Here is a 25,055-nt window from a genome sequence, read left to right on the forward strand (position 1 = left end):
TACAGTAGTATCTCGGTATACTTCATTATTCAATTTGGGGTGTATACGGCCAACTAGTGGGTGAGCGGTGAAGTCGCTGAACACTGGTAGTTCGGTCTCAGGTTTGAATCCCGTGAACATGCTAACTGCATGGTCGTTTTCGGGGTTTTCACCTTGCGTAACGTGTATACGAGCCATTTCCCTTTGGAAAGTCCTCCACGAAGGCATCCGTCTCCTGAGGAAGGAGGATTACCAAAGGAATTTTTCCAAGAACAAATAAAGGCAAAATAATGTGCCAAGTGGTCTAATTATTTTGCTAATAATAGTGAATTAATGTAAAATTCCAAAACAAAATTAATATTTCTTCTGGCAAATTACCCCTTTTGAATAATTTTGTTAGCGATTATAGGCGCTTTTTACAAGAAATATAGTGGACTGTATTTTAAAAATTAGCGATTTTTTTATTTAATTTTATTTACCTTCATTTAGAAAACACTCACTGCACTTTTTTAACTCTATTCTCTTAAACCGTTAGATTTCAGAATCTAAAAAGAAAAAGTCATCTGCGATTTCCATGCCAACTTAAATCGTTTTTATTTATTTTTTATGGCGCTGTCACAATACAGAGGTGCAACTAAAATATGTCACAAAACGGCATATTTTCCCCCAAAAATGTGTTTTTATATTTATGTACGATTTTCGTATATCTCGCCCAGGAACAGTTTTAAATATTAATGCAAATTTTGTATCAAATCATAAAATAAATACGTAGCCGGTATATTTATATATCTTTTGAAATGTTCTATCTTGTTTTAAATAGCATTTTCATATAACAAATAAAATTGCTCGTTTTTAACCTTGGAGTTAGAATCACGTCCGGCTACAAATCGGAATCGGAAAGTCTCGTGTTCATATTCCGAAGAAAACACACTTAATAGTCCTATTTCCTTCACTGAAACAACTTAGTGATTCAAAAACTATAAATGTAATTTCCGTCATGTTTTTTATATCTGAAATGACTGTATTTGATGGCTGTTTTCCTACTGAACTGCTAATTTCCAAGTACAAACAGAAACAAATTATTCCAAGGCGTAAATACATATTTTCATAACTATAAAAACATTGCTAATTCTTACAGAAGTGCCTTTATCCTTAAAATTTCTGATGAAAGCTCGAATTTTGAATTTCGAATTTGTTTTATTATCTGTTTAAAATTTTGTGAAACTTTACCGAATTTTTGAATAACAAACTCACCGATTTCAAAGCGAGCAGTGGAGAACACTGTACGGAAAAAATACATTTTAATCTCCAAACATATACAGTTTTAAAATATTTTCTGATATTGCTGTTGAGTTGAATTTCGTGTGGTTTAAATGAGAAGAACACGATATTTAATCAATAAAAATAACACGTAACGTTAAAAAGACGGCATAACATAAAATATAAGATTTGAGATTTTTTTTTTTTTTTTTTTGTTGTATTTTTTGTGAATGCGAGTTTTGGTTTGGAAGAGTTATTTGTATTATTGGTATCTTATATTCTTTCAAAATTCAATTAATTTTTAAGTTGTTTGAACAATTTTTATTATGTTTTCCTGCAAATACTAAAAGCGCTGTTCTTATGACAAGTGCAATTACCACATAATATTTCATAAAGGCATGTTTTCAGAAGTATAAAAACATTGCTAATTCTTACGGAAAAAAATTATGTATTATTTAAGGTATGAAATTTAGATTTCTTATAAAGTACAACAAAACTATCGCAATGTTAGTCATTAAGTTATCGTAAGTTAGTTATTATAAATAGTAGCGGTAATTATGAAGTAAAGCTTAGAAATTTTGCAGACGATATACTGTTAATTACACGCTTAATAAAATAACACTTTTCTTTCGAAATGTTCTTCACTATGGACAAAGTATTTAGATGGCAGACACTTTTACTTCGATGAGCAATGCGCTTTTATAATTTATAATGTAATCAATACCTAGAGGAGAAATACAGTAAAATGCCGTGCAATATGAGGTCAGTCTATTGTCAAATTTCTCTGGATTTTTCTTTGCTTTTTTGTTTTACTTAAACAGTTATAAACATATTTTATTTCAGACACCTTTTCGCACTTCCCAGATTGTAACACACGCTGAGAAGCATTTCGATTTCTTCGATTTCAGCACGGGAATTATAATTAGTAAACAGAAACGAGACAAAAAAAAAAAAGAAAAAAAAAATTCGGGAATCTTCTGTACAATTGGAGATTTAGTTCTGAAATCTGTAGTTGCTTAAATGGCTGCCTCAATCTCTGAATAAATGTTGATTAGTTTCACGTTTCGCTGTGTTGCTCAGGTAATTGCTCGTTTTATAGCATCAGCTCGCCTCCGAACACGCTGTTATATTCATGCAGGTGGCTTTTCAATATTTTCTCTTCATGTTCTGAAATTAGAATAACATGAGCACTCTCGAATTTGTTGTTTATTTTCGACTCGTCCGTACAAGGCCATGGAGTATTTGTTCGTTTGTTTGATTATATGATTACGGCAAAGCTTCGAGTGCTGTCTGCCTAAGGCGAAGGAAGCCTTCTAGAGAACTTCCCAAGGGAAACCGATTTGTATACACGTTATACATTGGGAACATCACGAAAACGCTCATGCCCGTTCTCGGGATTCGAACCTCGGAAAGAACTACCAGCGTTCGGCGACTTTACCTCTCGGCCGCTGGCGAGTCATTGGGTACTCAATTACCGCATTAATGTTTGGTTTTGCGCATGCTCGGCGCCATTGCTGTCTCTGGTTCTGCGAGCTCTTCAATTTATCATTATTTTTTTTGGTAATTACATAGTGTATCTGAAATTTTGCGTTATATTTTACATTAAAATGTGATCTTAAGTTGTTTGAGATGTAGTGTGCATTTATAAACCTTATTTGGAGAGCTACAAGCATATTCAGCGGGTTTAGCATAAGCGGAATGAATTGTTTATGTTTTGATTTGAAGTTATTTGGACTAAAAGCTGTGCGTGTTGGTTCACCTCGAAGCGATTCGGTATGTATTTGGTTTTGTGTCGTTATTTTACACATTAAACTGATTTATATAAATTTCACAGGAATTTGTGAATCATTTTGTTTCGTTGCATACGATAGTGAGAAATCGCACATTACTCTATGTTTTGAAGTGATATTGATGAATGCGTGTGTAAACTGTGTTATCAAATCTTTCTTGAATAATGTTCTTTCTATTTATGTGCGTTATTTGGAGGAAAACATGATAATAGCTTATATCTGATATGTATACATGAGTACGATTGAGTACTGAAATTATTACCGTACTTTTAAAGAACGAATATTTATTTGTGTTTTAACAGTGCTTAAACTTATTTTGGCTAATCTTTGGAATATGGTAACAGGTACTTTGGCGACATTTTGGTAAGACGATAAAGGTTACTAGCTAGGTATTTAGCAGTGTACATGGATAAAGTCAAGAGTGTGCGAATGCCATTTTTGTGCAATTCTGGGATGTTTTTTCAAGTGAAAATAGGTCGACATGTACATGGATTATACCGTCATGTGCAATTCTTAAAAACGTGGCAAGCAGTGGACGATTCTGCACTTTTTCCCAATTTCGCACCTAATCTTCGTCATGATTAAGCACTTTTGTTCCATAAAAGTTCTAGCATAGGCGTAATTCGGCTAGCAGATTGTTGGAAAAAAAAATGTTGAGGTTTAAAAAAAAAACCATGCCTTTATTTCGTGAAAACAAAATGGCGTCCAAACAAAAACTAGCAGGTTGCTGTAGCAGGGTTGGTTGCCAGATTTTCACCAAAAAATCGCCAAGTTACCATAATCCAAAGATTAACCCTCAATGTTTTTAAGTGATATTGATGAATGCGTGTGTAAACTGTATTGGCAAATCTTTCTAGAATAACTTTCTGTTTATTTATGTGCGTTATTTGGAGGAAAACATGATAATTGCTTATATCTGATATGTATACATGAGTACGATTGAGTACTGAAATTATTACCGTACTTTTAAAGAATGAATATTTATTTGTGTTTTACCAGTGCTTAAACTTATTTTTACACCCTATACACAGATTTACACTGTTATAACCCTAAAAGTTTTGGTTAATACATAAAAGTATATTGTTTTGAAATTAAGAAACAGATATACATCTAAAAACTACTTCATTTTGAATAAAAATTTTATGAGTGGTTTCTGTGTATTAGGAATGTGTTGGAATATTTTCACATCCTATGCACGGATTTATATATTGAATATTACTTATATATACTGCACTGAAATTGTGAAGCAGAGCAGAATTAGAATACTGTGTAATTGGCATACCTTTTCTACGAGCATTTTCAGTGTATTTAGAGTAGAGTCTTTTGAACTGTAGGTTGCAACCTGCAGTAGCAGTTTTAATATTGCTTTAACTTGTAAAAATAATTTTACAATTAACAAATATTTTTACACAATATATCTGAAGATGGTTAAGGATAAGACCATTCAGACAAAATCGAAAAACGAAAACGTTTTGACGCATTCTTTTTACAATATAAACTTTCATTTTACTTGCTTTGCACGTGACGCTGTCATTTCGTCTGTTACTTGTTTAAAATGTTCAAATTGTTCTGCGTCTTAAAATTAGAACTAAAGTTAATGACCTAAAATTGCAATAGGATTTGCGTAATGCTTATGGGGTCCTGGGGTCGCGAAAAAATCTCAGTGGAGAAAAGGGGTCGCGACTGAAAAAAGTCTTAAGAAGCCCTGATTTAGAGTATGCTGGATTGTTTTCACCCATAATTTGCACAGAAACACTAAGGCAAGCGCGTCAACTCGCCAATGAAAGAAACAAAGCAAAATATATATATTACTTTACAATATTTTCTCTACTGGGAGGTAACATGCAACTTTTATAAGATGTAATCCTCGCATGTAATGAGTTTGAGTAAAAAGGACAGGTGTAAACTGACCTTAAGATTACTTTGACAATGTAAACGCTCACTTCGATGGAGTAGAAACGTAGGGGAGATGAGTCAGCGCTTCCGTTTCTACTTTGAACCTGTTGAAAAATCTCTCCGGGCAGTTACTCCGAGCAGCGTTCGCAGGGACATCGTGGCAGTGAGTTCTATAATGCGGAGATTAAGCGATAGCTAAAACCATGGCATTTTTTTAATGCATACGCATCTTATGAAGTGTTTTACTTCTATAATTATGTGAGCTTATATTCATTTTTCTACAAGCATCCCTAGATGAGGATGCAATAAATGTATGATATTATAAACTATAAAAGTAAAAATGGAATTATGAAAAAGATATGTAGATCTGTTTTATTGAGGATATTTAAATTTCTTGCTTTGTATAAAAACATTCTGGGCTATAATTCGTTACAATTCAGCTTGGATGTGTGAGTGCAAGTACTGAAGGTGTATTAAGGCTTATACAAATTATGCTAGATGAATTCTAATCTTCTTAAACTATCCGTTTTAGTATTTTAAAAGTAAAGTATAATCACTATATTTAACCATTATTAATTTTGTTGATATCACTTTGTGTATTTTCCAGAAACACAATTTCGGTAGGATCCAAAAATAACAATTTGCGATAAATATCTTCCTGTTGGAACTATGTCATAATATATATATTCTTTTACCTGTGGTAATATATGTAATGCTCCCAAGTTTTTTGCTACTTCTTATTTATTTAAGATTTTCTGAATAATTAGGTAGATATTATACAGTTTACTTCTGTCGTGTTAATGGTAGCGTTGAATAAATATTCCATGTGTTAATTTTGCATTCTTCTCTTGAAATAACACAGTTCCAGTTAGAACTCTGCATAATTAATTCATGCACAGAGAGCTACTGATTCTGTGGATTCTGGATGAATAAAAATATTCTTCCTATTAATAAATAATAAAACACATTATTACTTTTACATTATTTTGTAAATGATTAATTAGGTGTAAATAAACAGTTGTATATAGTATAAAAACTTTGTTAATTTGAATTTCAGTAACCACAGTTGACTAAATAACTTCTCTCAAACTGAGTTTCTTTTAAATTCTTGTATCTGATATGCAATAACGTTTTTGTAACTTTGGACATTCTCGTCCGAAATTCATTTAATAGTTCATTTGATACTCGTAATTCATCGCGGCAAGCTACCCAGTCACGCACCCATTTGCTTTTCTTTTTTTTAGTCCAAAGGGATTTGAATCCCGAAGGACTATTAGTTTTTGGCATTTTGCGTCGGACTCATAAATGTCGGTTCACTTTTCAAACTGTTGCCACAAAATGTTAGAGTCCTGCATTATATTTGAAGAAATTAAATAATGAAAAATCTGCATAAATGTATGTATATTTCTCGTATTGTGATAAAACAACGGTACATAGAGTCATCGAATTTTGAATAACGTAATCCTCCAACGAATATGAGCATGTGGAAGACCAAATTTGAAATTTGAAATTTGTTTTATGATCGATTTCCTATTTTTTAAAACTTTGACGAATTTTTGGTTAACAAACTCAAGGATTTCAAAGCGAGCAATGGCAACACGTTGTGCAGAAAAAACATTTTTATCTCCAGCGGGTGAGTCTCTGTATCGGAAATTCTAAAGATATGCTCGTTTTAAAACTATTTTGCGATATTGCTGTTGCACTGGATCTTATGGTTTAAGTGCGAGGAACATGATATTTAATAAAGAAAGGTAACACACAAAATGTTAAAAAACGCCCCTTTGGACGTAATTTAAAATCTGAAACATTTCAGATTTTTTTTTTTTTTCCCCTCCCAAGAGCAGAAATTAATTCGTTTGAAACTGCTTCGCAGACTTCAAGCACTGCAGCCAAAGAACATCTATGTATGTATGTTCAATGCATGTTGTTTCCTGCAGCTGCGACGTCGGTATCCATTTCGTAAACAAACGGAGGCGAGTTGTCAGTCCACTCTGATTGGTGTAAACAATCTATCAGAGTACAGGTCCGTTCACTCGGTTCGAAACTCCCGGACGAGCGGCTCGCTACGAGCTGCTTTGACAGATGTAAACTGGCCTTTAAGGAGCGACTCGCTCCGAGCCGCTCTGACAGGTGTAAACTGACCTTCAATTTCATCCATCGTAATAGATTTATTGCAGTATTTGCCTACAGAAATTTTTTTTAAAGTAATGGTTGAATTTAAATTAAATAGGTTTTCGCTTTGCGATTTTGCGTTGGTTATGTATCAATGTCCGTTTCACTTTTCAAACTGTTGCCACCAAATGTTACAGTTCTGCATTATATTTAAATTAATTTCGATTTCGTTTTATAATCTATTGCAAGTTATGTAAAATTTTAACTAACTTTTTATTAAAAAACTCGACGCTTTCAAAGTGAGCAGTTTTAACACTGTACGGGAAAAAAAAAATATGTCTCTAGTATGAGAGACTATCTATCGAAAATTATCAAGATATGCTGTTTTTAAACATTAATTTTCAGCGCGCGAGACTATGTATCGGAAATTCTAACAATATGCTATTTTGCATTTTTTTAAATATTCATTGATATTGTTGTTCAATTGAATTTTATGTGGTTTAACTGTGAACAAGTGTGTTTGTTTATCAAGTAAAGGCAACACTCAAAACGTTTAAAAAACGCCCTTCTGGGCGTAATATAAAATCTGAAAGCTTTCAGATTTCATTTTTCATTTTTCTTTTTTCTTTCAGATTTCATTTTTCTTTTTTCTAATCGAATGGAGGAACAATAATTATGGTGTTAATTTGTCACTACACAAAAATATGTAAAAAAGAAATAATTTTCGAATCTTGCACACTTTCTTAGATACGCAAAGAAACGCATTTTTACAGAAAATATATAAGCATATAAAACAGCAATAATGGGTTTGGATTACTTGTATGTTAATGAAATTAGCAGTAATTGCACTGTGATTTTAGCTAAATGAATAATAAAACATAAATAAGGACGTGTGTTTCCGGTCATCCGTAAAGCATTCTCCAAAGCATAAGATAATATTTATTTTTCAAATGTAATCATTTAGCTCAGGGGTATAAAAGAAGTCTGTTGCAAATCGCAATATATTTGTCACCCAACTTTTACAAACAAATTATTTAAAAGAAATGCATTGCCACTAGCCAAATTAAATATTTACGCTGACCACGCAGCAGGTTTTTCTCATTCAACAAAGCGCAGGAATTTTAATTTTCCTTTCAAATTAATTCTTATATTTTTCAGAAACTAAGCGATTTAGAAAAAAGCCGAAATTCATATAAATTATCTGAACTTATGAAAAACACTAACCGAATTTATTAGAATCATCTGTACATATAAAAATCTGTGCTCGTTTTTCTTTGTTGTGTAATTTGTACAAATGTACACTTTTATTCCGATCTGGATGAAATTGTGCGCTCTTGACCATCAAAATAAGAAGAAAGCCACCGTCTACACATAAGATTTGGAAAACTCACCATACTATTGCTCTCACATCACCTGTCTCAAGTTCGCGTTGCCATAGTTGCGCTCCCGCTATGAGTGAACGCCATACCTATTAAGTAAGTTCTAGTTGCTTTTTTACAAAAATAGGTATTCACATTTCTACACAGCCTTAAATTTTAAGTGACGCCACTAATATTAACACCAGCGTTGGATTCCCGCTGCCGGTTCCTATTAAAACATTTATCAGAACTACTATTTCGCTTAATTGATTTGGCACACATGTGAGTGTTCCGAGTAGAACAATGAGTTTACTTTAAACTATGTTCTTTGAAATTGTAGAAGATATGACACAGATAGGAAGGGTACAATTACAATTTATTTTCCCCAGTTTACTGCTATTCCGGTATTTCGGGATACAAACTAATTGACTGCAATGCCTATTGCAGGAGACCAAGCGAGTTTAGTTATTATAATATTTTTACGTGTTCAAAGGATGTATGCCTAACGGAAGGATGGTATGCCTAAAAAATTGCCCCAACTGAGTGCAAAAAAAATTGCTCCAACTGGGGTGGAAAAAAATTGCCCCAACTAGGGTGGGGAAAAATTGCCTCAACTGGGGTGGGAAAAAATTGCCCCAACTGGGGTTGGAAAAAAATGGCCCCCAACTGGGGTGGGAAAAAATTGCCCCAACTGGGCTGGGAAAAATTGTCCCAAGTGGGGTGGAAAAACATTGCCTCAACTGGGGGTGGTAATTGCTCATTCGCGATTATGGTGAAGAGTCGCTAATCGTAAAAATAGTTTAATCCTAATGAAGCATCAAAGTAAGCACACGGATATAAAATGTACAATAATTTTAAAAACTCTTTAAATTTATGTTATTTCAGTTTTTTCATGTCATCCAATATTCCGACGAGAATTGAAATAGGAATTTTTAAAAAATTAAGGATCTTCGATAACAATTATATGGTTGCTCTATACAAGCATTAGTTTCTTTTGAAGCAGAATTGAAAATGCTTTTAGTCTTCTAAGCTATTTTGAGAATGGGCTCAAAAATACATGCAGAATTAAATGATTTCCTTTCGAATCTTTGCATTACGGGTTTATGGATTTGGAGTAATTGATGAAGAATTGAAACACAATTTATTGGCCAGTAAGCGCTATTACACAGGACAGTTCCAGAGACACGTTTACAAAACTACTACGAACACACGGAAACAATCAGCAACGCACCCTTGAGGTTATAACAGCGAAGAAAGCTTCACGGCAAAGACCTAAAATACAGCTGTCGACTCTGACGTTGCTCTCTAGCCAATCTCTGACCTTCAAGACATTACTATCTTCTTGTGTAGGCAGGTATATAGAGTTTTAACCTACCTTTCGAAATATTCCCTAAAAAAACCGCTAAAATTTAGTTCCAGAATGTTCTCGTTCCGTCTATGGCATATCGCTAAATGGGCGATTTCGCGCCAAATCTGGGTACCTTGACTTTCCTTACACATTCTGGCAAACCTAACACCCCTTTGCGACGGGCATGTCAGCAGCCGTGTTGGTTGAATGGTTTGGTGTTTCGAGAATCTTTATAATTTTGTGCATTTTGCTTTTGTGCTTCTGAAAGTGTGTTATTATAATTTATTTTGTGCTTCGGTTTCGAAAAATGTGCTTTTTGTATGAAGGTTGTGGTTGTTTTTGAAGATACGAATGATTGAAAATTTCTACGACACGGAACGCCCCATTTGCATGCACGGGTAAGTTTTATGTTGATTTTTTGATACATATACCGTGCAAATTTATTTCTTTTGAAGAGATGTATTTGGAATTGTGATTTCTACTTGTATTTTTAAAAGCACGATCCCAACTTGCATGGTTTATATGTTATGAATACTTAAACTTTTAGAGTGAGCTAAGACTAACGAGGCTGACATTTGTTTATATTTGAAGATATAAAAGTTTAATTGCAGCAAGGCCAACTTATACTCAAGGCCTGCCAGTGTGAAAATATTCTTTTGTGTTTTGGGTTGCCTGCGTGATATTCCTACTGACCGCAAGATGGCGCTACAATTCTGCTACACTTTGCCATGTTTACAAAAAAAGTACCAAAAACGAATTCTGTCTTGTTATATGCAAAGTTTAAAAACGATTAATCCATAGTAGTCAGAAATTGTTGATTTTTTATTAGTAAAAATATTTTAATTAGAAGGAAAGCATGGAATTTTAAGCTACCTCGCCTTTTTTTTTTTTTTTTTCCACAGCTATTTGATCTCGATTTTAATTCCTGCTTTCATATAGACATACGCTATTCTGGAATGTACGCATTACAACTATTTATTCTAATTTAAAGGTAATTCAGAGTATACACCTTATTTTTTAATTATTTATATAGTAAGAAGTTAACAGATAGCTTCAGATCATGTACTATTTCAGTGAAAAATTTTCAAAATATTTCTATCGGCTGTACTGGGCCAAAAAATAATTTAGTATCCCCTATCAAAGATGTAATTAACATAGTAATACACCGTGATCTAAAATTTGTATATCTCTTTCCACGACATTGGAGTAAAAATATTACTTAAAGAGATTATATTTTACATACTGAAGAATTTTTAAATAACTGTTTTTAGGAAATCTTAAACAATAAAAGTTTAAATAATGCAGATTTTGATCTCTGTACAGTATTTGCATTGCAGATATTAAAAGACATTCTAAAATTATTAGGCCAAAAAAGAAAAAAAAGTCTTACTGTGGCATAGATTTGGAATGAAACTCAAACCCAAAGTTGCTTTTTTGCTAATTTTAATATTACACAGGTGTGTTTCTCTTCACTTTTATTTGTATTCTAAATTTCATTGGTGTTAACATTAAGAAACTAGTAATTTAATTAAGTGCATTGCAGCAATTTACATTTTCAGTGTTAGGGAAACTTCAATTTTTCAAATGAAAATAATGAAATTTTTGATAAAGCTATTGATCAAATCAATCTGTTTATTATAAATAAAAGAGACACAGACATCCTAAAATATATTTTAACACCACACAAAAAATAATAACTCTCATAATCACAATATATACTTAAGAAAACTTTCATTCTGTATATCAAGGATAAATTTGAAAACTTGCAATATCTGAATATAAATAATATATCCACCATACGTGCCCACAATGCTAAGTAGAATGAGGAATATACACAATTTTAGATATATATGCATTTAAAGTTAGGCAAAAAAAAAAAAAAAAAAAAAAAAAACAAGCTTATTAAATGCATCACTTAAATATACAGCAGGTAGACATTTTTACACACATACAACATTTATCAGAATGACATGTGTACAAAATTTTATGGCTGGCAACGTGAGATACTGATATAGTTCTTTATCAAGAATAATGTATACATGAAATATAATTACTGAATTTCATGTGATAACTCAGCACAATGTTTACATGAAATGTAGGATACAATTTTACGAACAGCATTAACTATGCGATAATAAAAGAAACATCACAAACAGTATTGGCGATAATTTTACTGCACAAACACATGCACATTCCGCAATTCATTTTGTATTTATACAATCAGTTGATCGTCAATAAGTGACAGTGAAATAAAAATACACATTCTGAAGAAATACGAAGAGTAATTTTTCTAACATTCTATGAAAAAATACGAAGCTGAACTTACCTCACCAACAACACTCTCCTGGGCCCGGAATTCATTAATCTTGACAATAATTAATTATCCATTGTCTATATTGTATGTAAATCGAACGCATTGCTTCGATGACATACGCTTAAGCTAAAACTGAGGCAAAACCTTCCGCCATGTTTATTGCCGGAAATATAATCATCTGTTTATTTAACACGAAGGGTCAGACCTGTCCTTACTTTAACAGCCGTCTCATCAATTTAACGGTCAAATTTAACGCTAGCTTTGATGAGAATACAAATACTTGCGATTTAACTTCTTGTGATGTCAGAGTACCACGTGATTCCGTAAAAATCACTTGACGCGGTGGTTAAAAATGTCATGAATCGGGCCCTAAATAAATAAAAGTGTAACATTTTAGCTGTGTTTCCCAAACATTTATGTTTACAGCCCGCTTTTAGAAAACGCAAAGAAACGCATTTTTACAGAAAATATATAAGCATATAAAACAGCAATAATGGGGTTGGATTACTTGTATGTTAATGAAATTAGCAGTAATTGCACTGTGATTTTAGCTAAATGAATAATAAAACATAAATAAGGACGTGTGTTTCCGGTCATCCGTAAAGCATTCTCCAAAGCATAAGATAATATTTATTTTTCAAATGTAATCATTTAGCTCAGGGGTATAAAAGAAGTCTGTTGCAAATCGCAATATATTTGTCACCCAACTTTTACAAACAAATTATTTAAAAGAAATGCATTGCCACTAGCCAAATTAAATATTTCCGCTGACCACGCAGCAGATTTTTCTCATTCAACAAAGCGCAGGAATTTTAATTTTCCTTTCAAATTAATTCTTATATTTTTCACAAACTAAGAGATTTAGAAAAAAGCCGAAATTCATATAAATTATCTGAACTTATGAAATAACACTAACCGAATTTATTAGAATCATCTGTACATATAAAAATCTGTGCTCGTTTTTCTTTGTTATGTAATTTGTACAAATGTACACTTTTATTCCGATCTGGATGAAATTGTGCGCTCTTGACCATCAAAATAAGAAGAAAGCCACCGTCTACACATAAGATTTGGAAAACTCACCATACTATTGCTCTCACATCACCTGTCTCAAGTTCGCGTTGCCATAGTTGCGCTCCCGCTATGAGTGAACGCCATACCTATTAAGTAAGTTCTAGTTGCTTTTTTACAAAAATAGGTATTCACATTTCTACACAGCCTTAAATTTTAAGTGACGCCACTAATATTAACACCAGCGTTGGATTCCCGCTGCCGGTTCCTATTAAAACATTTATCAGAACTACTATTTCGCTTAATTGATTTGGCACACATGTGAGTGTTCCGAGTAGAACAATGAGTTTACTTTAAACTATGTTCTTTGAAATTGTAGAAGATATGTCACAGATAGGAAGGGTACAATTACAATTTATTTTCCCCAGTTTACTGCTATTCCGGTATTTCGGGATACAAACTAATTTCTGCATTTGAAGGAAGAAGCAAAACATAGAGATGCATATAAAGTAAAAGCTTGACTATCCGATTTTCATTCAAATAACCGGAAAGTGGAAGTAGCCGTTTTTCCCTTCGAAACATTAAGTAAATAAGAGCCTTTAAAAGGTCATCCTCAAGTATGGCTTTTTGCATCCCGGTGAAATCTCAGCGATTCTTATTCTGCCGCGAATACATCGGTTGCACCAGTTGTGCTTTGTCAATCCTATTCATTCTGCATAAGCTGGTGTAGTTTTTGTAAAAATTGATAGAAATTAACTGATATTTTTCTATTTTTTCCCCTCGCATTTTGAAGAATTGTTAGAAATCGGGACATGACTTGCAATAGTGTATTTTTGAAATTACAGGATTTTGATATCGAGAACCTTGTGCATTAATGGGACCTGTGCAAATTTCATTCGAAAGATTAAGATAAGCGTTTTAAGGGTTTTTTTTTTTTTTTTTCCATGTATCATACCCGTAGCTTGTATTTGTTGATTAACTAACTGTTCCTTTATAACTACAGCCGGAATGATTGGCGCTGGAATCTTCGGAGATCTGGTTAACCGACGGACGATCGGTAAAATCGCTGAACACTGTTAATTCGACCGGGTTTTGAATTCCGCGAACGAGCTAGCTGCATTGGCCTTTTCGTGGTTTTCCCATAAGTAACATAGATACGAGCCGGTTTCTTTTAGTTTGGTTTAGTTTATTTAATTACGGCAAAGCACACTAGGGCTATCTGCCTAATGGGGATGATGCCTTCGTGGAGGTCTTTCTAAGAGAAACTGGCTCGTATACACGTTACACATGTGGAAAACCGCGAAAACGCCCATGCAGCCAGCCCGTTCGCGGGATTCGAACCTCGGACCGAACTACCAGTGTTCAGCGACTTTACCGCTCGGCCGCTGGTGGATCCTCTGTTTCTCTTAGAAAGTTCTCCATTGAAGACATCCCTTTCCTTACCGCGCACCAGCGGCCGAGCGCAACATTGGTATTTCGGACCGAGTTTCGAATCCCGCGAACGGGCTGGCTTCAGGGGCGTTCTCGTGGTTTTCTTCGTGTGTAACGTGTATACGAGCAAGTTTCTCTTAGAGCATTTTCTTAGAGCTCGTATAGAGCAAGTTTCTCTATACGAGCAAGTCCTCCACGAATCCATCATTTCCTTAGGCAGACAGCCCTCGAGGTTTTGCCATAATCTTGTAAACCAAAGCCCTCTGTCAGATAGATAGCCCTGGTGTGCTTTGCCATAATGAAATCAAACGCAACCTGGCCTTTATTTTTGCAACCATTGGATCAACACAAAAAATTACAAAAATTATTTTAATATCAATTTTATAAAAATTACGAAATCGTACATTTTAGTTAATTTGCTTCTATGCTATATTTCCACTTAGATCATTGAATATTAAAGGAAAACAGAACATTTATTAATAATATTTATCCGTAAAATCCTAGAAACAGTAAAGAATTTTACGGCTTACAATCATGTCAAAATATAAATAACGTTTGAAATTATTTATATTTATACATATTTCGACATGATTGTAAGCCCGTAAAATTCTTTACTGCTTGACAGCATTAACAGTCTGCATATGGAGATACGCATATTGATACTACAGCGCTAAGTTCTGAGAGAGAGGGGCCCGCAAGCAGCCGAACGGTAAAATCGTTGAACACTGGTAGTTTCGACTTAGATTTGAATTCAGGCGAACGGGTTGACTACATGGATGTATTCATGGTTTTCCCCACGTATAGCGTGTGTACGTGCTTGTTTTCCCCAGAAAGTCCTCCACTAAGGCATCCCCCCAGGCAGCTAGCCATAGTGTGCTTTGCCATAATAAACTGAACTAAACCCCCGGAGAGAAGATTTTCAAGTTAAAGGCATTTTACAACCATTGCGACGATTCGATTTAATACTTGTTTTATTACACGAAGTAAAACGTTTTGATCGCGACAAATTCAGACGCAGGCGCCCAGAGTTAGAACCAGTATTATTACGGGCATTTTTAACTTTTTCTGTACTTTATTTTTTTAATTCTTCGTTTTTGATCAGTTTGGTTATTTATGTATAATTCTTATTAAATAAGCTTGCTCTTATCAGGTGTAGAAAATGAAGTTCTATAAATGTTCAGAAATGATGTCATCATAATACAAGTGTCGGAGGACGGGGACGCCTGACGTATGATAGAGGCAAGCAGGCATATGTCCCGCATCCTCCACTATCTAGTAGCAACAACTCCCTGGGGCCCCAGGAGGCAGCACCTGGAGTTTATTTGGATCTTAAATAAAAATTACAGAGTCATACAAGGGCAAGCGAGTATTACATTTGCTTGTTAGTCTACAGAAGTACGGTAGTTATATGACATCGAATATAGAAACAGAAAATACATACTCATGTAGTCATCATAATACAAGTTGGAGAGTATATAGAAATAATTTCTTTTTTCTTCCGTGCAGTGCTGCACGATCGGTATGGGAAAAGCCTGAGACGTACAGCGACGGGAAAAAATATTTGAACAGAGCCCTTGTTTAAGCACTAACTTCATTGTTAATAAGTTAAACATTGTTAATAAGTTAAACTAAAAATAAATACTGGTGGAGAAGCCCACTGCGCTTCAGATAGCGTAAGAAATGAAAAATACCCATCGAAAGTCAATTGGCACATTTATTTTAAGAAAAATTTTAATTGGCAATGTCTGGAATCAGAGAAGATCGTGCCAAAATAGTCCAGTTAAGGAGCAATGGTTTTACCTTTTCGGTGTATATCAACTGTTTCCTACTTTTACTTACCAAGCAAGTCGAAACTGCAAGCAGTCTGATTGACCCAAACCACTTTCAGCAAGGGACTTATTTAAAGCTTTGTTAAAAGTAATTAGTAGCAATGAAATTGAAAATGACATTACATCATGCTTTTTTTGACACCATGTACTGTAAAAAATTATACACATAGATTTAAGGATAGAAGCGTAATGAGGAAGTAAATAGGAAAATTAGTGAAGCAAATAGGAAAAAAAGATAAGACAATCTCTGGGCGGTTTCCTCTCAGTCAGTTTAATGACACTTAGGGTCGTCAAACCTCGCCGAACTAGGCCTAGGGCTTCAAACCCTGGTCTAGAACCTTGGAGAGATGGGCGCCAAAGCACCTGGAGCAACAGAGACCCAGGGCGTCACCAGTCGCCAGTTTGCTACCTACCAGTCGCTCGGGCAGCCCGTCGCAGAGGGACATTACCCAGTGTACCCGGGAGGACCCCGGGCTACTAGAGCCCTCAGTTTTAGGACCTGCCAGACTCACGGGCCGACCTCTCCGACCTTATGTTCTCTCCGGGGCCTCCAGAACCACAAGTTTCGTAATTTGTATACTTCCAAGGCCGCGATTGGTTAGGTACATAAGCAGTACCTTCGCAAAGTTCTCTACGTCGACCCCCAGGAGGAATAGAAGAAAAGGCTTTAGTTAGCAAAGCCCTTTGGAATTGAGCTAAATTATAATATTCAGTGACGAAAGTACGTTTAACTTATTTGGATCGTACGGCAAAAAAAAATTAGTTTAGATGAAAAGTGAAAAAAAAAAAAAAACTTTGATTCCTCAACATGTGGTTTCTACAATTAAAAAAACGTATTATAGTTTGGGGATAAAAGTCTCTTAATGGACCTGATAAATTAGCATTTATTGATGGCATTCGCCGAGTATGTGGACATTTGCGAGATACCAACCAACGAACTCACCAAGTAGCCCACATTCATTGGGAAATGCATCCGCGTTCAGCAACTTTTCCAACCCGCCATTGGTGAGCCTGATTGCTTAAATATTGGAACGTGCAGTGTTATACTCATCATTCCAGTACGTGTAATCATTCCCGTGCATGTGATGACCCATATATGTCATCATTCGGGAAATGTTATAGCGAGTGAATTGGCTTGCCAGATGAAATATGAGCAACAGCATCTAAAAGTTGCATTATCCTGCTCGTTGTTAAATTCTTTGAAAAACGAGCTAAAATTATTTCATTTGCTGTACAAATTAACTAAATTTTGTATCATATTTTTAGTTAAACTTCGGACTAGTTGGTGAAATTCATGATGAACGTATTCTTTTAAGAGTAGCGAAAGCATTTTCTTCTGTTTTTAGAACTCTGTTATTTTACATATTGAGACTTTAATGAGAAAGTTAAGTAGTATGACAGAATTCAATTCATTCACTTCAAAATTCAATCTTGCTCTTATCCGGAAAAAAGAGAGATAAGATATATGTTTACAGCTTAATTGAAAAAGATTTTTGTAGCAGAAGATTCAAAAGCAAAGGATTTCTATAGGAGAATTCGTATTTGAATCCTTTTTGCTTTCCCCGAAATCAAATTACGTTATTTTAGGTAAGTCACTTTAGTTTTGATTTAGCGGTTGAATACTTCTTATTGTCTAATAATTAATAAGAGAAAATTAGTAAACTATTTTTCCCTTCTGGGAAATAAAAGTTTTTTTTAGGTACATTACTTAGTATTCATTCCGAAATCCCAGTGTTCGATGTTATGCAAATTGTATTTCTTTCTTTGTACCGAGGAGCGGCGCAGACGCAAATTTGTTAGGTTTTTAAAGCTCGCGTTTAGAGCTTTGAGGTTGCTGTGAATTACTGGAGTTTCAACTAGACAGAGATTCTTCTGAGTTTGTGTTGGTAAGCCGCCACTGAAGTCGGAGTTTGTGTGGTCTTCGCCGTTCCTTAACTAACTTATTTTGAAAGTCAATAAAGAAGTTTCGGTCAACGTTAAGATTCTGAGGTTTTTTGGGTTCTATACTGAAGTAATATCAAGTCAATTTACAGTCTACTATTTTTAACAACGGAACGTACACCCAGTAGTCTCCTTTTCCATTCTGTTCTTTTGCTTCAGCAAGATTAGGGATTCATCACAATTTTCTGCTTTTGCCGTCGACATGCCACATTGATGAATAAAACTGTGGAGACCGAAGAATTTGTTTGAAAACGAGTCATTTTAGTCAGCAATTGTTTCCGATAAAATAAAGAAATTAAATGCAATGCAAATGAAGAACAAAATTGCGATACTTAAAATAAAAATTTTATACAATGTTAAAACAATTCAAATCATGTACAAAGTTACTCAAAAAATTCATCTTTTTACAAATGTTTAACAGAATTTGAAGGGAAACATAATTTATTTAATATCACTTGGACTCTTTAAATTTCTGGTCAATCATAACAGATACTACGTCATTCAGTCTTTAGTACATTTCAGTCGATAATGCATTGCCGGGATAGCGTGAATAGCACATAATTAGAGTTCGTTAAGACAAATGGCAGTAAAACAATTAATATTCAAACAGTGCTCCCTTTTACGAAAAACGAAAAACGTTCAGATTTTAATGATCGCTCCAAAGAGTTCTTTTGAAGTTTAATATGATTTATGAGTACATTATGGATAAATAAATCAAGGTAGAATAGCGAAACATTTGATAGGATATTCGGAAAGCATGTATTTAGAATTCCAATCTGGAAATCCGTATATTTAAAAAACGGGAAAATGTAATGTACAGAGGCTGTTCGCACATTTTTAGGCGATTTTGGTAAGCGGTAATAAAAAGTCGTTTGCTGAAAAAGAAGTAATTGCAATTGTACTATATTTTTAAAAGTCAAAATTATCGTCTGTGGCTTGAAAGTTTTGTTTTTATTCAAAATGGCGAATTCAGCAAAGCAGTGGTTCGAAGACTACATTGACGCTCTTTCCGAAGAGAAATATGCATACTCCATTATCCAAAAACGATGTGAGAGTCATGGTTTTGTGATATCTGAAGCGTCGATAGGTAATATCATCAACAAGAAAGGAAAAAAAACGTCAAATAGGAACCTCAAAAATTCCAAACCAGTATCCAAGGAAAAAACGGACATCTTCGACTATTGCAAAGGTACGTTGTTTAATGTTAAAAGAAAATTCCCCTAGTCAAAGGACAGTTGCAAAATCATTAAAATGCTCGTTGTCCACTGTAAACAAAATGATAAACGTTGATTTAAATCTTAAGAAAGCGAAGAAACGCAATGTGCATCGTCTTCTTCCAAACCATATCGCTCAACGCAGGACACGCTGCAGAATTCTATATGAGAAACGCTTATCCAAAGAAAATGAAAAACAATTGTCACAATAGATGAAGCATGGGTGTATTTAAATGATTGTAACAAAAAAAGAGCTATTTATTATCGTAAAAGTGAAGAAAAAAAATTTAAGCGCAAGGTTCAAAAAATCGAAAGAGAGTTTTTCTAAGGGATTCAGGATTGTTGCTGGTTTTTCTTATAATGGCAAGTTAAAAATAAAGAGAGTGCAAAAAAATATCAAGATTAACTCCAAATACTATCAGGAACATATTTTATCGCCAATTGTTCTGAATGAAATACCATCGCTTTACCCACAGTGCCATACATCTGTGAGACTCCATCAGGACAAAGCTAGCAGTCACACATCAAAATCCACTGTAAATTTCCTAAAAGAAATGGAACAAAAAACTGGTATCAAGGCCATACCCTTCACTGATATACCTACTAAATCTCCCGGTGTGTCACCTATGGATTTTTGTGCTTTCGGAATCCAAACGTTGTCCCAAAACCCTAACAGGACTCTGGAAAGCTGTTCGGGAGGAATGGGATAGAATATCTCTTCTGCCTCTTCAAAAGGCATTATTATCCTGGAAATTGTGGTGTCGAAAGATAGTTCAGAATAAGGGATGTCAAATAGAACATCTAAAATACAAGAATTTTATGTAATTTAGTTTTGTGAATACAATATACATCGTCTAAAAAATGTGTGAACAGCCTCTGTAGTTCTATAAAAATATTGAATTTTTAAATTAGATATGTCATAAATGCATTTTTATTTAATGGAATCGGACTCGTAAGTAAAAAAATACTGTTCTTAAGAACTACATCTATTACTTTTAAATAACTTAGCTTGCTCGCTAACAACAAGCAGATTAAATTTAAAGGATTACATTTTCCGAATGGCAACGAAAAGTTAAACAACGCAAAAGACTACTTGCCATTTTGGGCTAAAATCCCCACAAAATTTTTTTCCCCAGGAATGAGGTCTGAGGAATTCAGAAGCTTGGCGATAAAAGTATTCGTTGTTATTTGCTCTTTTGGACAGCCGAGCGGTTAAAGGTAATTCGACTTTGGTTTCCACTATAGGTGCTGTCTGCATGTTGGTTTTCCCATTTGTAAAGAAGATGCAAGCCAATTTCTCTAACGTTGGATGTATCCCAGGTAAATGCATTATTTACTATAACTATTTGTACGAATCCGATACGTGCTTTTAATTTCATTATATACTATAACTACGATTCTTTTTAATTAACATTATATGTCTAGATAAGCATCGGTTCACCAATTTTTTCCCATTGTTTATTAATAGGAGTTGGTTATATTTCAAGTCAATTTCTTAAAAGAATAAATTAATAATAATAATCTAATAGTTATAATAAGTTTTAAAATTCTCTCTTGATTATGTCTCTTGCATCTTCAAATTACGAAATATTGTAAATTTACTGCGCAATTTCAGACGAAATCTCAAATATGCGTCGTAAAAATTAAACGGAGGTAAAGATTTTACCAGAATTATATTTATTAGTTCGTATTAAATTCAATCTTAAAATGGCTTCAGAAGTGCATTATCGAATTAAGGAATCCAAATTTCGGCTGCATTTTGCACGTTTTGTATTATTTACCAAATTTGAGCTAATGGGAAAATAACCAGAAATAATTACGTATACGAATATGAAGCTTCCATTTCCCAAAGTTTATGCACTTGCATACGAACATTAACAAACGGCGAAAAATTAACTTTAGTTAAATGCATCTGCAATTCGCGTTACCTAAACCAAACTATTGTTGGAAATTGCGTAGATACTTCTATGGAAATTACGGAATTTGGAAATTAACGTAGATACTACTTCGCTTTACAACGTTGAATTCTTTACTGAATATAGGTGAAAGATCAAGAAGCAAGCTATATTAATATATTTTTTTACGAAACTCTTGAAATATACTATTCGCGATAATTGATAAATATTTTCAAATTTCGCTGTTGAATTATTTTAAATATAATGTAATAGCCTGCGTTTTGTTGTTGTTGTAACTCTGTGATGTTGCATCTCAGCATTTGAATTAGGAAAATGCAGTAGATTCTTCGGTTGATCTTTACAATATGGTAACTGGTAGTTTGGCGACATTTTGGAGGCGATAAAGGTTACTACCTGGGACTTTGGTAATAATGTGAGCAGTACTCAGCTCCGATTACGCATTATTTTGTGTGAGGGAAATGAGAGATCATGGGATATGTCATGTGATATTAATGGACGAATTACGGTTCTTTAATCGGAAAAGGGGGGAAATCGGGAAAAAATCTGGAACTTTTGTATTTGGTTTTATTCTGTGTTGTGTGAAAGTGTTTGTTAATTTTTGGATCCCATGGCCGTATCTAAAGTGAATTCGAAATGGGTATTTAGTGGTATTGAAAAGGGTAGTAATAATTGTTTCTTTAAGGTTGTGCGAGATTGAAATAAAGACGTATTATTAACTTATTTATTTTACCTGGTACCTTGCTGTGAAATATAAGTATGATTTTAAAGATCCTTAAACAGAAAGAAGAAAGGTTTATCGGACACGTAATCAAGATTCTGAAGAAGATTAGGTAAGTTAGTATTTTTAATTATTTGAGGATATTATTTTTATGCATTGTTCTAAATGTAAGGTGGAAGTAAAGGAATTTGGTATTATTGGGAAAATTGTTATTAGCAATGATTTAGTTTAAGGTAATTAGGATTGTAAGATAATTTTTATTAATTTAATGTATGTGCTCATTTATATTTTAAGTAGTGTTTTTGAATTTAATTATATTTTAATTAAATGATAGTTATTTTGTAAATTTTATGTTTGTAGGAATTTGGTGTACGTTTTAGTTGAAGTAAACGTGCATGGAAATAATTTAAATATCTGACACTAAGTATTTGTAATGGTTGCGGTATGAATTCGTTGGTGACGTGTATAATGTAATAGATGATTTGAAGGTAAAAGATTTTGGATATTTTATTTATTGGTTGATCTTTACATTATGGTAACTTGGCGATTTTTTGGCGAAAATTTGGCGACCAACTCTCCTACAGCAACCCTCTATTTTTTTCCCCGCCGCCATTTTGTCTTCACGAAGTAAAGATATGTTTCTTTTCTTTTTATCTACTGAACACTTCTTCCAACAATCTACTAGCCGAATTACACTTACGCTGGAAATTTTATCAAACAAAATTGCTTAATCATGACAAATATTCACTGCAAAATTGGGAAAAAGTGCACAATACCATACTCCTTACGCGTTTTTCAAAATAACACATACACATAAACCATGTACACGCAGACTTATTTTTACTTAAAAAAACATCCCAGAATTGCACAAAAATGGCATTGCGCACACTCTTCACTATATCCATGTACACTGCTTTTTTCTCATAAATTAGAAAAATTTCACGAAAATACATGACAATTTTCTGAATCTTTAAACCCGGTAAAAAGAACATATATGAAATTACCTGATCGCGAAAACGTATTTACCCTTTACAAATATGAACATTTCCACATATAAAATAAAAAAAAATCCAAAAACTTTTACCTCCAAATCATCTATTACATTATATACGTCACCAACGAATTCATACCGCAAGCATTACAAATACTTAGTATCAAATATTTAAATTATTTCCATCCACGTTTACTTCAACTTAAACGTATACCAAATTCCTACAAACATTAAATTCACAAAATAACTATCATTTAATTAAAATATCACTAAACCATGTACACGTCGACTTATTTTTACTTAAAAAAACATCCCAGAATTGCACAAAAAATGGCATTGCGCACACTCTTCACTATATCCATGTACACTGCTTTTTTCTCATCAATTAGAAAAATTTCACGAAAATACATGACAATTTTCTCAATCTTTAAACCCGGTAAAAAGAACATATATGAAATTACCTGATCGCGAAAAAGTATTTACCCTTTCCAAATATGAATATTTCCACATATAAAATAAATAGGCTAATCTTTGGAATATGGTAACAGGTAGTTTGGCGACATTTTGGTAAGGCGATCTGGTAAGGCTAAGTAGGACTTTAACAATAATCTGAGAAGTACACAGTTCGAATCACAGATTAGTCTCAGAGAAATGAGAGATCATGAGACATGTCATGTGACGTTTTCCGAAAAATTCCGCTCGTGATTTGAGCTAATAAGCACTTAGAGAAACAATTTCGCAGCTGAAGTGCAGGATCGCCCACTTATTTGTTTGGCGCTTTTTACAAGAGTAAGAAGAATTGGATTTTTGTCAATTTTCTTTGACTCTTGAAGTGAAAATAGGTCGATGTGTACATGAATAAAGTCAAGCGTGTGCGCAATGCCATTTTTGTGCAATTCTGGGATGTTTTTCTAAGTACGACGTGTACATGGATACAGCATATGTGCAATTCTTAAAAAGGCGCGAAGCAGTGGGCAATTCTGCACTTTCTCCCAATTTCGCACCTAATCTTCGTCATGAATAAGCACTTTTGTTCCATAAAAGTTCTAGCATAAGTATAATTCGGCTAGCAGATTGTTGGAAAAAATGTTGATTAAAAAAAAAAAGGCCTTATCTTTGTGAAAACAAAATGGCGTCCAAAAAAGAAACTAGCAGGTTGCTGTAACAGGGTTAGTCGCCAAATTTTCGCCAAAAAATCGCCAAGTTACCATAATCCGAAGATTCACTTATATTTTATCACTTCAGTGTATAAATTTTAAAATATTTGACGGTACTTTTCTGTTAACGGAGTGCCACTTAAAGTCAGACATAATTACATTATTGAGATTACGGCAATGCATACTAGGGCTATCTGCTTGAAGGGAGGGATGCCTTCGTGGAGGACTTTCTAAGGGAAACTGGCTCGTATACGCGTTACACATGGGGAAAACCACGAAAACGCCCATGCAGCCGGCAAGTTCGCTGAATTAGAACCTCGGACCGAACTACCAGTGTTTAGTGATTTTACCGCTCGACCGCTGGTGGCGTTGGTGTGAAACCTAACCAGAAGAAAGCAACTTAATGATACGTAAAGCTTCATGAAAAACAAAATTGTAATAACAGTAATTTATAATATAACATAATATCTATATAATGTTTAATGTGTGTAGATCAGAAGCTGAGCAATTCTCTGACTGAGATCTATTGATATATTATTCTTCCCATATACAGAACGATCTGTTTTTCCTTAAGGGCATCATGTAATTACATAAATTAGGCTCTGATTTGAGCTTTGGTGCACATTTGTCGGTTGGCGCTCCTTTAACAGAAATGTTCATGATTTACTAGAAATCAGAACACGAAAACTTAAGATTCTATTTCTTCTTTTGAGAAAAGGGGAAGTTTTTAATTTCTGTATTATATCACCAATGAAGAGATAAACTTGTAAATGTATACATATAGTAGCAA

The 25,055-nt window shown here is 33.9% G+C and overlaps 1 long non-coding RNA gene across 1 annotated transcript in view; it reads left to right on the plus strand.

Annotated features, from left to right (window-relative positions):
- The window catches only part of LOC146993079 (uncharacterized), a 33,881-nt gene extending 13,078 nt beyond the window's left edge, over window positions 1–20,803 (plus strand). The window contains exon 3 of the long non-coding RNA XR_015038729.1: window positions 20,729–20,803. This is a non-coding gene — a long non-coding RNA (uncharacterized LOC146993079). The remainder of the gene's footprint in view (window positions 1–20,728) is intronic.
- Window positions 20,804–25,055: the final 4,252 nt, after the last annotated feature.

This window comes from Stegodyphus dumicola, chromosome X1 (assembly GCF_044657685.1).
Source record: "Stegodyphus dumicola isolate Sdum_Otavi_A_Nest chromosome X1, ASM4465768v1".
Classification (NCBI taxonomy): domain Eukaryota; kingdom Metazoa; phylum Arthropoda; class Arachnida; order Araneae; family Eresidae; genus Stegodyphus; species Stegodyphus dumicola.